This window comes from Condylura cristata, unplaced genomic scaffold (genome assembly GCF_000260355.1).
Source record: "Condylura cristata isolate star-nosed mole 26May11 unplaced genomic scaffold, ConCri1.0 scaffold00039, whole genome shotgun sequence".
NCBI classification, from domain to species: domain Eukaryota; kingdom Metazoa; phylum Chordata; class Mammalia; order Eulipotyphla; family Talpidae; genus Condylura; species Condylura cristata.
Window position 1 is genome coordinate 8,117,775 of NW_004567140.1, and position 14,300 is coordinate 8,132,074.

The 14,300-nt window shown below is 53.2% G+C and overlaps 1 protein-coding gene across 8 annotated transcripts in view; it reads right to left on the reverse strand.

The window, feature by feature from the left end:
- The window catches only part of ZNF536 (zinc finger protein 536), a 411,449-nt gene that overhangs the window by 289,431 nt on the left and 107,718 nt on the right, over window positions 1-14,300 (reverse strand). The window lies entirely within an intron of this gene.

Here is a 14,300-nt window from a genome sequence, read left to right on the forward strand (position 1 = left end):
TTGACCCTCCCCTCCACTATAAGAGAATCAATATATTTTTTAAAGATTTATTTTATTTATTTAAGCATACAACTAGGGTATAGGACAGAGGTAAGAGGGATCAAAGATTCACCAGAGACCGAGTAGGGAGCAGAATAGGTAGATCTACTGAAACACACTGCTGACGGGACCAGTGGGGAGACAGGAGAGGTCTGCTGCAAACATGGGTCAGCTCCCTGGCCGGTGATTGAACTCAGGCCACAGTGGCTGGTTATAGATGGTTATAATGCTTAGACAGTAACCCCTGCGCCACCCAGGAGGCCCCTATGAGGGAATCCTTAAATCCTACAGGCACAGAAAGGAAGGCAAAGAAGACTCTGCCCCTGGCTGTGCAAAGCTTAGATCAGGAGACCCCAGTTGGAGACAAGAGTGGGAAAGTGGAGAGCAGCCCTTCACCAAGGCTTCATAGCTACATGGAATCACCACTTGGCCTCTGGAGCTCCTGCTCCAATGCTGAGATAGAGGAGGCGTGGAAAGATGGGGAAGAGGAGTGGGGGTGGTCGCTACAGCAGTAAAGTGGGAGACCCCACCCCCATGACGCCAGGAGCAAAGGTGGAGTTTGTGCCTCTCTGGTCTATTCTAGACTCACTGTGGGTCCTGGCCACACTTGCTATTCACCGTATGCAAGGCCCTGCCTGCATTGCCAATACTTCCCGGGGTCTGTTAAAAATTGAGCCCTCCCTGGTGGCGCAGCAGGTTAAAGCACAGTGCTAAGAAGCTAAAGCCACTTCAGCATGAGTCCAATGCCCAGCCCCGGAGGTGACCACATGGCGCAGCAGACCTCTCCTGGCCCGCCCGCTGCTCCCCTCAGCAGTGTACTTCGTCGATCTGCCTGTTCTGCTCCCCACTCTCTCTCTGGTGAAGCCTCTCACCACCCCCACGCCTCTGGCCTGTACCCCAGTTCTGTATGCAAAAAAAAAAAAATTAAAAAAAAAAAAAAAAAACGGCAGCCCAGGCTCCTCCGCAGGCCTTCTGAATCAAGCGCCCACTAATGGCACCCTCTAGCCCTCCCCAGGCCCCCGCCCCAGGCCAGCCAGCGAGTCTGAATGGTGAGAGCCCATCACTCCAAGGCGCGTTTCTACTGGAAACGCATTCCCAGTGCGTCCACCTCAGTGAGGTTCTTTTAGACCATCAATAAATATGGCTTCAGTAGTCAGATGATATTTAATTAGCATTAAACTCTTTTATTTCATGTAAGTTAGAGCCTTGCCTGAGACACTTCATTGGAAAGTAACCTGGCACTCAAGATTAAAATGAAATATTAGCATGTCAGCTGTAGTCTCTTCCTGTGAGCTCCCCATCCTCCTGACCCTGCAGGCAGCACCACTTCACTGCTCCCCAAGTTCCCCAGCAGAGGGGGTTTGACATTGAGGCTTTCAAAGGCCAGGGGTCAACCTCACTTACATGCAGCCCTTGGGAAGTGAGATGGGAAATTTTAGCCTTCTTGAAGTTGGCGTCAAATGAATGTTCACCCCTCTATCTGAATTTCCTTCATGGAATTCATCCAGCCTGCCCCTCTGGGGCCTGTCTAGAGCAGGGTCTGCGGTCCAGGCACTGCCCCATCCTGATCAGCTCTCCAGAGCAGGGCCTCATTGCCCCCCACCCCCAGGGCTCCCTGGCGCTCTCCTTCTCAGCTGCCTGTCTTCTCTGCCTCACATATGTGCCCTTGCAGATGAGTTTCTGGTCTTTCCTCTATGTTTCTGTCACCTGGAGTGTCAGCTACATGTAGGCAGGGACTTGGTCTGTTTTGTCCTCTGCTAGGTTCCCAGTACCTGCCAGGGTGTGTGGCTCATTGAGGAGGATGAATTATAGAAAGGTGGAAAGAACGAGATAGATTGATGACACGTGCATGCATACAGAGATGATGGATAGAGGGATGGACGGATAGACAGACAGACAAATATAGATGATTGACTTGAATGACAGAGAAAGACGGGCGGACAGACCAGATAGACAGATGACAGGTGAACAGTTCACTCAATCAATCAGGCTCTCTGGTCGACACAGGAGAACATGGTACAATCTAGAAGGGATGCTGGACGGGCCTGGCAACCACTCACAGCACTGTCAGATGTGACCACAGCAGCACAAGATTAAATAATAATTAGGGTTCTGAGAGGAACCGTGAGCTCAGAAAAGAATATGCTGTAGTCTGGGGGCTGGTGAGGGGCTCCCTCGGGGTTCACGGCTCAGTGGCCTCATGGGAAAATGAACTGGACCCTAAGAACCCACTTGAACACAAGCATTCTGAACAGGTCAGGCAGTGACTCCTAAACTTGGCACCACCATTCAGACCCACGCGGTGAGTTTAGGTGACACACAAAAAAGGTATTTAAACAAATTAATATTTATAGGATTGCTTTAATGTTTAATACAATAATATATATATAACTGGCACATCAAAACAGAGACTTCATAGATATGATCATTTAGGACAATGCTAAATACAATAATGCAATATTGAATGGAAAGAAGTATATTCTCTTAGAAAGATAGTCTAGGAGCAGGTGACTCTCACTATGACAAAAGCCAGAAAAGGGAAATGTGAGTGGTGAAAGGTCCAGCGTAGAGCTAAGGAGTCACTCAGGAGCACCCCCTGGAAACCGTTCTTTTCTGGATCTGGTCCCCAGTGGAGCCATCAGAGACAGGTGTGGGCTCAGAGGTTCTTCCCTCAATTTATTATTATTATTTTTTTTTCATAGAAGAACTGGGGGAAGAGGAGTTGAGAGCACTCACCAGAGACAGAGTGGGGAGCAGAATAGGTGGATCTACTAGAATACACTGCTGAGGGGAGCAGCGGGGAGACAAGAGAGTCTCTTGCGTTGTATGTGGGTCAGCTCCCTGGCGGGGCTGGAACCTTCCCTGGATTTGTGAAAGTCAAGATCCAAGCGGGTCAAGGTAGGTAAACTTGATGGGTATAGTATCAATTATTTGAAAACCACACAAAGAATACCAAAAATCTGCAGAGTATTCAGCAGAATGTCCATCAACCTGTTATATATATTAAAACTACCCAAAACATTCCCAAGCACGCCAGATACTCCCTGGGCACCTCCCCCACTCCACCAATGCGACTCAGAACAAGAAATGCTCCAAGGAAGAAGGGGTGCTGACTGTTTCACAGGCAGCCGGGGGCCCCCGGGCCCCCCTACTTGTGCAGGAGAGGAGAAACTGTAAGGTTGAGGGGCGGGGGGAGACAGATACAACAGAGAGTGAGAGGGGGGCGGGGAGGAGAAGGGGGAAGGTACAAAGAGGAGAAAAAAGACAAACAGAGAAGGAATAATGAGAGAGGGGGTAGGGGGAGACTCTCCAAGACTAAAGTCCTTATCAGGAAGAAAAATTTTTTAATGCATCAACTCTATTTATACCCTGAGTAAACAAGATAATTACGTCTTCGTTTCATAAGTTGCGCCTTGATTTCGAGATCACCAGTGGCCATGAATGTTTGGATTTCATATAAGCATGTCGAAAAGCCAAGGGTCCTGGCCCTCTGACCAGGAAGCTACGCTCAGTCAACACTTTCACACTGGGATCAAGGCAAAAAGCAGAGAGTTGAACAAACTAACATTTCACTCTTGGAGCTGAAGTATAAGCAGAAGAACTGATGAATCTGCTAATTGTTCTATTGTTCTTGCCCGATCTTAACATTGGCATGTACCCTTTGTAGAGCCTGGAGTGTCTCTTCTGTGTAAGCTTGGAAAGGAAAATGCACACGAGTCTGATGAATACAAGTTGGGCTTTTTAAAGAGCAGTCCGCTTCTTATCATCTGCTGAAAGGCTAGCTAGTTGTGTACAGTGCACTGGTGTCCGGGTGTGGGGCAGGTGCAGGTCTGGACACCCCAAACCTAGTGCTCTCTCTTGTCAGCTCCTGTCACTGTGAGCCCCAAACAAGAGAAGGACACCCAGTCCTGCCAGTGACCAATGGGGGCGTCCGTTGCCTCCCCCACACCCTCTGGCCCGGATCAGCACCACGAATGGCACAAAAGCTCCATTCCTGGGTGCACCCCAATCAGCCTGGCGCACAGCTTCTCCCACCAGTGGGCTCCCAACAGCAATTCACACTTAAATCAATTCCCAACAAAGGAGAGCTCCAAGACACACCCCAACACCAGTCCCCCCCACCCCACTTCTCAGCCTCTCCCCCAACTGTCTCCACCTGGAATGACCACCCTCAGCACCCCAAGACTCACCCAGCTGCAACTGCAGCTATGAATTCCCGCCCTTTACACACCACCACCTGTCCCTCTTGCCTTCTCTCTCCAGAACCCCAAGGTGCGGCCCCAACTGCAGCTTCTCCATGAAGTGTTTCCTGAACCACAGTGCTAAGCTGATCTCTCTTTTCTTAAAATGATGGTGTAGAGCTGCACACAGTGTAAGTACATAATTATTAGCACCCTCTATTATAAGTCAACATTTAATTCTTGCAGTAATTCTAACAGAGCTCTCCCTCCCAAGTGTGAATCCCCGACTCTGTGTCTTCTCTGTGGAGGCACTGGTCACCTTCTCCTGATGCTATGGCCATCATGCATCTTCTTCCCTGGACTGCTCTCCCTCCAGACCTCAGATGATAGAGGAGAAAGCAGTGTCGCAGCACACATCTTTGTTGACTCAAGCAGCCCTGTGGGAGCACAGCCCTGCGGGAGCACAGCCCTGCGGGAGCACAGCCCTTGGATAGGACAACCCTTGGGGAGCACAGCCCTGAAAGAGCACAGCTGTTGGGAAGGATAGCCCTTCAGGAGGACAGCCCTTGAGGAGCACAGCCCTGTGGGAGCACAGCCCTGCAGGAAGACAACCGTTGGATAGGACTGCCCTTGGGGAACACAGACCTTAGGGCCCACAGCCTTGTGGGAGCACAGCCCTCGGGGAGCACAGTCATTCAGGAGCACAGCCCTTGAGAAGGACAACCCTTGGGGAGCACAGCCCTGCGGGAGCACAACTGTTAGGGAGGACAGCCCTGCAGGAGGACAGCCCTTGGGGAGCACAGACCTTGGGGAGCACAGCCCTGTGGAAGTTCAGTCCTGCAGGAACACAGCAATCCTGTCCCACACGCACTGGTGTTGGTAAAGCCTCAGCAGTAGGCCTGGGGCGGTCACGCTCATGCACAGACGCAGGTACTGCTGAGCCGGAAGGCAGGGCCCGGAGGGCCTTCCAGGCCCAAGTCCTAACTGCACCTGCCTGCTCACCATGCTCCCCCCACAGCACCTCTCGAGGATGTAGGCTAGGATGGGAAATATGTGTCTCCTCCTCTATTGGCTGAGAATTCAGGACTTGCCCCAACTCACCTAGTAATAGGTGAACCTTTGCAGCACAAAGGCCAAATTAAAGTCTTCAGTTGATTTCAATACTTGATTTCTCTCCAGTTCTAAAATAAGAACCAATAATAGCCCAACCATCTGTTTTAAGGGGGATAAAAGCATAATTTGGTCTTGCTGGAGGTTAAACCTCAAATATAGATGCTTTCCTAGAGTCCTATTTCAACTGCCCTCCTAAAAGCAGAAGGCTCAGTGGCCCCTGGCCTGTCTCTGGACCCTTCTGGACACTGGATGCTTTTTGCCCAACTTCTGAGCTGGACCTATGTGAGGGTCCCCGCAGACAGTGACAGTCGACATACATCCTGGTGGGGTCCTTATCACTCACCTTACACCCCCACATACACACACACCATTCTCTCTCTCTCTCTCTCTCTCACATACACACACACACATCAGGGAAGGCCTGGTCTCCCCTGGAAAGTTACAGATATTATAATATACAAGACACTTTGCTTATGCATTAAACACCCCACTCTCCTGCCCCCTCTCCCCGCCCCCTTCCCACTGTTCCTTTGCCTCACACGCCAGGACCGCCTGGGCCAAGGAGCAAGGAGAGGTCAGCACCACTGTCCACGCAGGTCTGCATCTCCTACCTGAACTTAGTCACTTAACCTTTAAGCACTTAAGCCTCTTTTTTTTTTTTAACTAGCATGCCTCAAAACAAAGACAATAATTTGCCTGCAAAACCATCAAAATAGTTGTTCTTTTGCAAAACAATGGCCTTTTGCACTCCTCTCAGTGGGGACAAAGGGGAGACTTCACCACTCACCTGATAGCTATTTCCTCAGTTTACCACACAGAGGCAGAGGCTGGGCTGGGGACTCGGAAGTGTGGGAGGGAAAATCGCAGTGAACAAGCCCTTGTGGCAGTTGCCAGGCCGAGGCAGACATGCTGTCCACTCAGGACCTCAGTCCCCAGGCCTGAACTCAGGAGCAGCAGAACAGCGGGGCAGCGGCTAGGAGCCTGGCCTCAGCGTGAGTCCAGCCTCACTGGAGTTCTGCTCCTCTGCAGGCCAAGCTCCCCTGCAGCGAGTGCCCTGTGGCCCAGCTGACCGCCTTCACCAGACAACGTAGGAGCCCGTGCGCCTCCTGCTCACTAGCAAGCTGCCTGCCCGGGCCCCCAGCGCGGCACACCTCTGCTGCAGGTACCGCAGCTGCCACAATCGGAGGAACACTGGGCCCGGGGCACTGGTAGGCCTGGACCCTGAGGTGACAGGCGTGTGGGGTTAGCTCCTCCCCGAGGGTCAGGCCTGAGAAGCACTGTTGGAACTGTTTCAACGGGCATCCAGGCCAGTCCACTTGCTGCGTGTCTTCAGCTGTCCATGCTGCATCTCGGGAGACAGACACCCACAGAAGGCCAGCAGCAAACACGAGGCGTCACGGGTTAACGTGATTTTTTTTTTTTTTAATTTTGTGGTGTCTATTTGCAAAGCTGACCTAATGCACGGCCTCACAGCTCTCAACTTCTGAAGGGCCAAGAGGCACACAGCGGCCTTTGTTTAGTGGCAAACAAAAGCAAAGTCACGTTGGAGGGGACCCCGAGTGTGGGACGCCCGCCCGCCTGCCCGGCAAGGCCACTCCCCGGCAGAGTCAGAGGGAGGCAGCAGGAGGAATGTGTGTCCGGCCTCCACCCTGCTGCCTGGCCGGTCCCCACTCTGGGGAAGGCCCCACTCCCGTGCTCACCCCAAACCCAGCAGGGCCTGCCTCTCTCGCACCCCCACCCCAGCTCTCACAAAGAGAAGCACCTCCAAAGAGAAAGATCAAATCCCTGTTTTGACACCTTAATTGAAGCTGGTCATTTCGACTTTGCCAGCCTCTCCCCTAACTGCCCGCATGCCATAGTAAAACCCCTGAAAGCTCTTTCAATTATAACCTGGTTGCAAAGCAGAAAGCACCATTATTAGCTCCATAAACTAATCAGGCGCCATTAAAGAGAAAGAATATGACATGAAGCTTTTGTTTCCAGATATGAAAAAAGGAAAAAAAGAAGGAGAGAGCACAGAAAGCCAGAGGAACGAGGCGGGAGACAGGCCAGTCAGCCTTCAGCCGCAGACATAGGAGCCACCCAGCGCCCGGAGCGGCCGAGGCTGGGGCCGACGGCAAGAAGGGTTAAATTTATGTTCCATTACAAGTCCCCTTTTTTTTGGTTTCATCTTCTCAGTAAAACACATAACTTAAAATGAAATCAAATATTAAAAATGACAGACTATATAAGTGCTGTGAGTAACTTCAGGTCACGGAGGGAGGGAAAAGCCGGCAAGTTGTCAGGCACTATCTGTCAGAGTGAATTAGAAACAATCAACAGAGACTGAAAGGGAAGGTGATTGTTATTAAGCAGCGGGGCTGTGAGCAGGCTGCCCAGATGTGGTCATGCATATAAAGGACAGGAAACAGCAGTTTAATTCAGGAAGCCCTGGCGAACAGGGCAGCGGAGAGGAGAAAAGTCCTTTGTCGCTAATAAGCTGGAAGTTACTTTGATAACAGCAGGGTTAGACTCGAGAATAAAACGCATTTCTCTCACTACCACACACCATTAATATCACAGAAGCGCGGCCCGAGGAAGTGCCCGGCACAAGCCGGATTAGCCACCGGCCTGGCCCAGCAGCGGCGGGAAAGCCTGGCCGTCACGTCGCCTCCCCTCCTTCCACGTCCGGGCTCTCCGACCACATCGGACAGACTGTCACCTCCTCGAAATGTCATAGGGCCGAAAAAGAATAATGAGAGTGTGGTTCATTATTCCCGGTCTCAGGCCCTCCCATTTCTGTGGCCTGTGGGAAAGGTGCGAGCCGGGTAAACAGCCTCGATATAATGAAGTCCGTGTATGCAGCAACGAAAAACAATTTTATATGCAGACAAGGCCCGATTTCATAAGAAATTACTTATGCAGGCGTTCTGCAATTATCCTGTGATACTTTCAGGCAACAGTCTGACAGCAGTTGTGCAAACAATAAAGGGATTACAGAAATAAAAACAAATAATATTACACACACAGAAACTCCATGTTGCATGTGGACAGGATGAAGGGCGCGGGCGGAGATGCAGGTGGCCAGGCCGGGGCCCCCAGGAAGTGGGGCCCAGAGACCCCCCACCCCCGGGCCCAGGGCGGGGACTTCGCAGGCTGGCTCCACAGCACCTGAGGACGTGGGCCAGCTCAGCAGGACGGAACAGCCGTGGGCCAGGAGGGCCAGCAGTGGGTGGGCAACCAGCCTCTCCCTTCCCCTCACACCAGGTGGCCCCCCAGGACCGAAAGAGACTTGTCACACGGCCCCGCCAGCCTGAGGCGGGGGCAGGCCATCATTGGCCCGGGCTAGGACCATCCCTACCAAACGCAGTGAGTCGAAGAAGGGGCCCAGCCGCGAGCACGCGTGAGGAGCAAACCGAGACCAGAGGAAGCCAGGCTTTCCCCCAAGCAGCCCACGAGGGCATGAGACGAGGGGTTCTGTTGCCCACACCTGGCAGCAGGGCCAGACCTCACACTGCAAGCGCAGATGGAGGTAGGATGCCGAAGCCTGGACGCGACCCCCATTCCCGTCCCCAGCAGGTGGGGCCGCTCCTCCTCTCACCCATCAGCTGGCCTGGTCTCTGCACAGTGAGATCCCGGGCGGAGAGGCAGGCCTGAGCGTGAGCCAGGCCAGACGGAGCTGTGTCCTCCGCACCTCACGTGCCCAGAGCCTGGGCTCCACCTCAGGGTTGCCACAGACCAGTCCTCTCTGGGAGCCCACCAGATGGTCACCACGTCCCGGGCTGTGTGCAGACCCAGCCCTGCCCGGCCCACAGATACACTTGCGTTTGGAACAAGTTTTCTAAAAACTTAAATTGATTGCCAACATTAGAGAGAAGGAAAAACAAAAGAAAACAGATTACCAGATTATTTTTTTTACTTCTTTTTCCTTAAAAACTATAAAGATCTGGGGCCCTCCCTGGTGGCTCAGTGGGTTAAGGCACAGCACTGAGCAGCTAAAGCCACTTCAGCATGAGTTTGATCTCCGACCCGGGAGGTGACCACATGGCGCGGCAGACCTCTCCTGTCTCCCCACTACTCCCCCCCTCAGCAGTGTACTTTGTCAGTCGGCCTGTTCTGCTCCCCACTCTGTCTCTGGTGAAGCCTCTCACCACCCCTGCACCTCTGGCCTGTACCCCAGTTCTGTATGCAGAAATAGATAAATCTTTAAAAAACTATAAAGATCAGAAAACGTTCTGGCCACTCCCCAAGTGCTGCACCTGGTGAGCTGAGTGGCCCCCTCAGGTGGGGTCAGCTCCCCTAGCCTGCTCTGTATTCAGCCATCACCAAGTAGCTGCCATCTGGACCTTTGATGTGGGTTTAGGGCAGCTCCCCAGAGAGTGACGAGGGTGCCCCAATACCCCAGCTGGTACAAGGCCTCTTGAGGTGCCCCACCCCATCTCATATGTGGGGGCAAAGCCCCCTACCCTCCCTAGTTTAGCAACTTCAGCCCATTCACTTTTGTCCAAAACCTTCAGGGTTTTATATCTCTTAAACAGGCTACCGGATGCGTGAAAAGCACCCAAATCACCCCTGCAGGGACCAGGAACTCTCACCTACAGCCCTGGTCTTCTTGTGCCCTGGATGTGGGCATGAAACAGACCCAAGTAGGTGTTGGGCTTTGAAATCCCTGTAGAAAATCCAGAAAATTTGGACACAAGTGTGAATTCAATCTAGACGGGTTTACTAGGCCAATGTGCATCCAATTCCAATGATGACAGATCGCAGAGGTGGGCTCTAGGTGAGTCGGGATAGCTGTGACTCCCTCACACTGTGTCGGAGACTGCTTGCACTGTGTGCTGTGGGAGCTGCCAGGGTAAAGGAGGCAAAGGAGACTCAAGACCAGCCCAGTGCTACCCACCCGACCTGCCGGAGGTGGGGTGGGGGTAGGGTAGACCTCGTGTTCAGGTGAGCTTGAGTCCCACCAATGAGTCTGTGTGACCTTGGGTCCGTCCCTTGCCCTCCCTGAGTCTAAGTCTCATCACCTGTAAAATTAACTTGGACAGCAAGGTTTCTGCTAACCCAGGGTGGTATGGATCCGTGAATTACATTGCATTCCCAAACAGGGGGTTCCTCTCGCCAGCAGCACTTGCAAGCAGAGACCTGAACTATAACCGCCAGGAACCAGAGACCTAAACCTTTACTTTTTAGCCTCACCTGCATGGTGTTAGATGGCCCAGGAATCAGCCTGAACACAGGCGAGATGAAGACTCAGCCTGAACACAGACGAGATGAAGACTCAGCTTGCAGCTGGCACTTTCTGTTGTGCATGGAGGTGCTAACACCTCCCAGGAGCAGACCACATCTCCAGTTGACAGGGCGCCCCCAGGCCTCCCACCTGCAACCCTCCCCACCCCACACTGTGGCACTCAGGGCTCCCCGGGCTGCACAGAATGCTCACACTGGGATTCGCAGCTGCCACGAGCCCCCCAGCTGTCTCAGGGGCAGGGCCGGTGCAGCTGGGACCTGTGTGGGACACACAGAACCTGGAGCCTCTGACCCCCCATGACAGAAGGGTCAGTAGGGCATCCCTCTGGCAGAAAAGAAAGGTCACAGAAAACACCACCCCGAGTCTCTTCAGCCACTCACAGACTCCCAGCACCTACAGCATCTCCACACCTGGACAGGTAGGCTTCTCCAGAAACACTTTGATAAAAAGCAACAGAAACATAAAAGAAAGTCAACACTGTGCCGTGGCCTGCACCCCTGTGTAGCTCAGACCCTGCAGCCACCCTCCCCCCACCCACAGCGCTGTGGCCTCCCTGGCCGGGGCTCTGTCCCCGACACGCACGCCAAGGCCTTACGCACCACAGTGTCTTTGCGCTGGCTGTGTCTCTGCCACAAATTCTCTCCTGTCGGCTGCCATGCAGCCAGCCACTCCATGTCTTTCCGCTCTCTCACTCCCAATGTCCTTTCCCGAGGGGGCCCCTCCTGACCCAGCCACTCTCAAAACCAGGCTCCCTTCCCCTCCCCGACTCCAGACATTTCTTACTACATGTATCACTACCTGATGTCACCTGGCCCGTGGGTGCCTGTTGGCGGCCTCCCCCCCCCCCCCAGAAAAACCTCCAGGGAGGCAGAGAACCTGCCTGTCTTGTCCCAGGGCTGTGCCGTGGCCGGCAGACCAGGCTTCAGAATCGGGAAGACCCTTGACCTTGCCTGCGGCAGCTGGCCACTGAACTCCTCTGGCCTCAGTTTCTACATCTGGAAAATGGAACCAATAAAAGTATCCACTTGCGGCGGCGGCGGCAGAAAGGGGTGGCGGGGTGTCCCAAGGAACTCAGACGAGAACCTGCTCCCCACTATCTTCCTTCCAGAATTAAGATGATCTGTGACTTCGGTTTTCTCTCCCACAAGGAAAGGGGTGGGGCCTTACCTCCCTGCCTCTTGCCGCAGGGACAAGGGAGTCTGCAGGGTCTTTGCTGCCATGAGCCTGGGTATCTCCTGGCAAAGATGAGCACGACACACAGATGCGGGACTTATCATCATTATCACATAAAAATTACAATTATTCACCCTCCTCGGTGGTCCCCAAGTGCCACTGCTGCAGCACTTAGCAGAGGTAATTATTGCTGCGGGAGACTGTGGATACACACGTCTGCGCCGGGACAGTGGGGTCGCCTCAGGGCAGCCAGAGCCACAGCGGGACCAGCACCCTCCGTCCAGGGCGCCCAGGGTCCCCAGAGTCCCGCCTGTGTCCAGGGTACGGGGGTCCCTCTAGACTGTCAGGAGGGAAGGGCCTATAGGCGCTGAGAACCATGATCTTCTGGGAGCCACTGGGCCCCGGAACCAAGCGTGGCGCCTTCCTACGGACAAGGCTGGGGACGGCCTCGCTGGACAGCCTCACTCCAGACTCCGCCTCTGGTCCTTCTGGGGCTTCCCTGGAAATCTGAGTCGTGGCGAGATAGGAAGTCATTTCCCAATGTACATGAGAGTTTCAGTCATCCACAGGCCACTTAGGGTTTCTACATATTGGTGTTGTATTTGGGGAAACCGTTGGTTTCCCTAAGGCTGTGTTTATACAGCACTTTATATGAGACTCAAGAAGTCAAGTGTCCCTTTCAAAGGTGTGGGAGGGCCTGGGTGGAGAGGGGTGGAAGCAAGAATCCCCAAGAGGTACCTTCAGAACCCAGAAATGACTCAACCAGCTCATCACAGTTCCAGGCTCCCCGGGACAGGGCCAGCACCAGGCCCAAGAATCCCGTGTGTGCAGACAGGAGGGGGCCACAGGGCTCTGCCTGTGTCTTATTCCTGACCCCTTTCTTGGTCTTTAAGCCATAGAATTTGCTCTTGGCTATAACGTACCAGACCTATGTCCAGTTCTCTTGACAAAAAAAAAAAAAATTTATTCCAGAATCTTCTCCCAGGAAATTCTCCCTGCCTGCTCCTGGCCAATCCCAAGAACACCACAACATCGCCATTTATCTGCTGTGAGGCCCAGAGCAGCCGAGGCGATGCACTGTCGGAAATCTGTGCCTCCGAGGCAGAAAAAGGTGAGGAGCAGCACCTGTGTAGAGCCCAGGAATCCACGCACAGTAGGACTGCACCTCATTCCCAGAGACGCTCACGTCACTCCCACCATCCCTCTGGCCTGGCCCCACAGTTCTCCTTCCCTTCCCGGGGTGGCAGGGGAAAATGGCCGGTACCCTGGCAGGGCTCCCTGTTCCACCTCAAGAAACACAGAGGGTGGAATGTTCCAGAACACATGGGTACAGTTGCCGCTCCCCTGGGGAAGGCCAGTCTCACGCGTCGCCCCTACCTGGGGCCCTCAGCAGGGATGTGACGCTAGGCTGGGCCTGGGGAAACGTGTGAGCATCCACGCGGCAGAATTCCTACCATCAATGTAGCAGCTAAATATTGTACGACTCCTAACTCCCCCATCTGTGTTTTGCCTCCCAAGACGGAAAATAGTCTTCGCAGACATTCCCTTATCTGGCAGGCAAATTCTAAACCTTACTGGCAACTGCAGGCTTGTTTTCCCAACCAAACAGCTATGGAACCAAAAATTGTTCCTGCCTGTGATATGCTGAGAGGGTTCTAGCCAAGCGGCTCGGTCTGGAAGCCCAGGCCGGGAAGCCGGCTGTGTGCGTGGCCAGGGGCGCCGGGCTCTGCCGAAGGCCGGGCCTCCAGGCCTCCAACAGAGCTTCACGGCTGCTGTTCGCTGCTCCTTTTCTCAACACGGAGTACACCCACCACGAAGCTGATGGAAACACTCACCGCAGTGTGAATCAACACTTTCTAACCCAAATAAAGAGGGTTCAGAAAAAGGGAACGCGTCCAACCTTCTCGCTGCAGGTTTCTCCCACGAGGTAACCGGCCCACATGGCCCCGGCCCCGGGCCCCTGCCCAGGCATCCGGGCCCTCACTCTCCACTTTATGGTACCCCCCCACCCCGTGTTCCCCAGCCCTCCCCCGTCTTAGTACCGGAACCCTGCCCCTGTGCCACTGCTAATAAACCAAATCTGAGGATAGTGTGAAAACCTAATTGATAGGGGCCTTTATCAACCGGCCTTGATGCCTATCTGAGGTTCTCAACAGCCAAGATTTAAATGTTTCATTTTATTTTTAACTTTCACTTTTCCACATTTCAGCAATGTCAGGCAAAGAGGTATGGTTTTACTATCAGAAAGAATCATGGTGCAGAATAATTTATGACTTCAGCTTGGGCTTTCAGAAAAGCTATTTCAAATCTTCACTTTGATTTGGTTGTATCAAAACTACTCAAAATAACAGCGGCACTTTCTTGGAACCAGAATATGTTAGCAGCACCTCAGGATTTTGAACTAGAGCCTCGTATTTATCCCAGAAGAAAACTTGAGAGAGGAATTAAGCCCCAGAAGGGAAAAGAACTTATTTTTTTCTGATCCCTCTGTTCCCCACCCCACCATCCCAAACACACCCAAACCACAAGCCCGTCTGTCAAAAGGATCTGTGAGCACCTGCTCACCC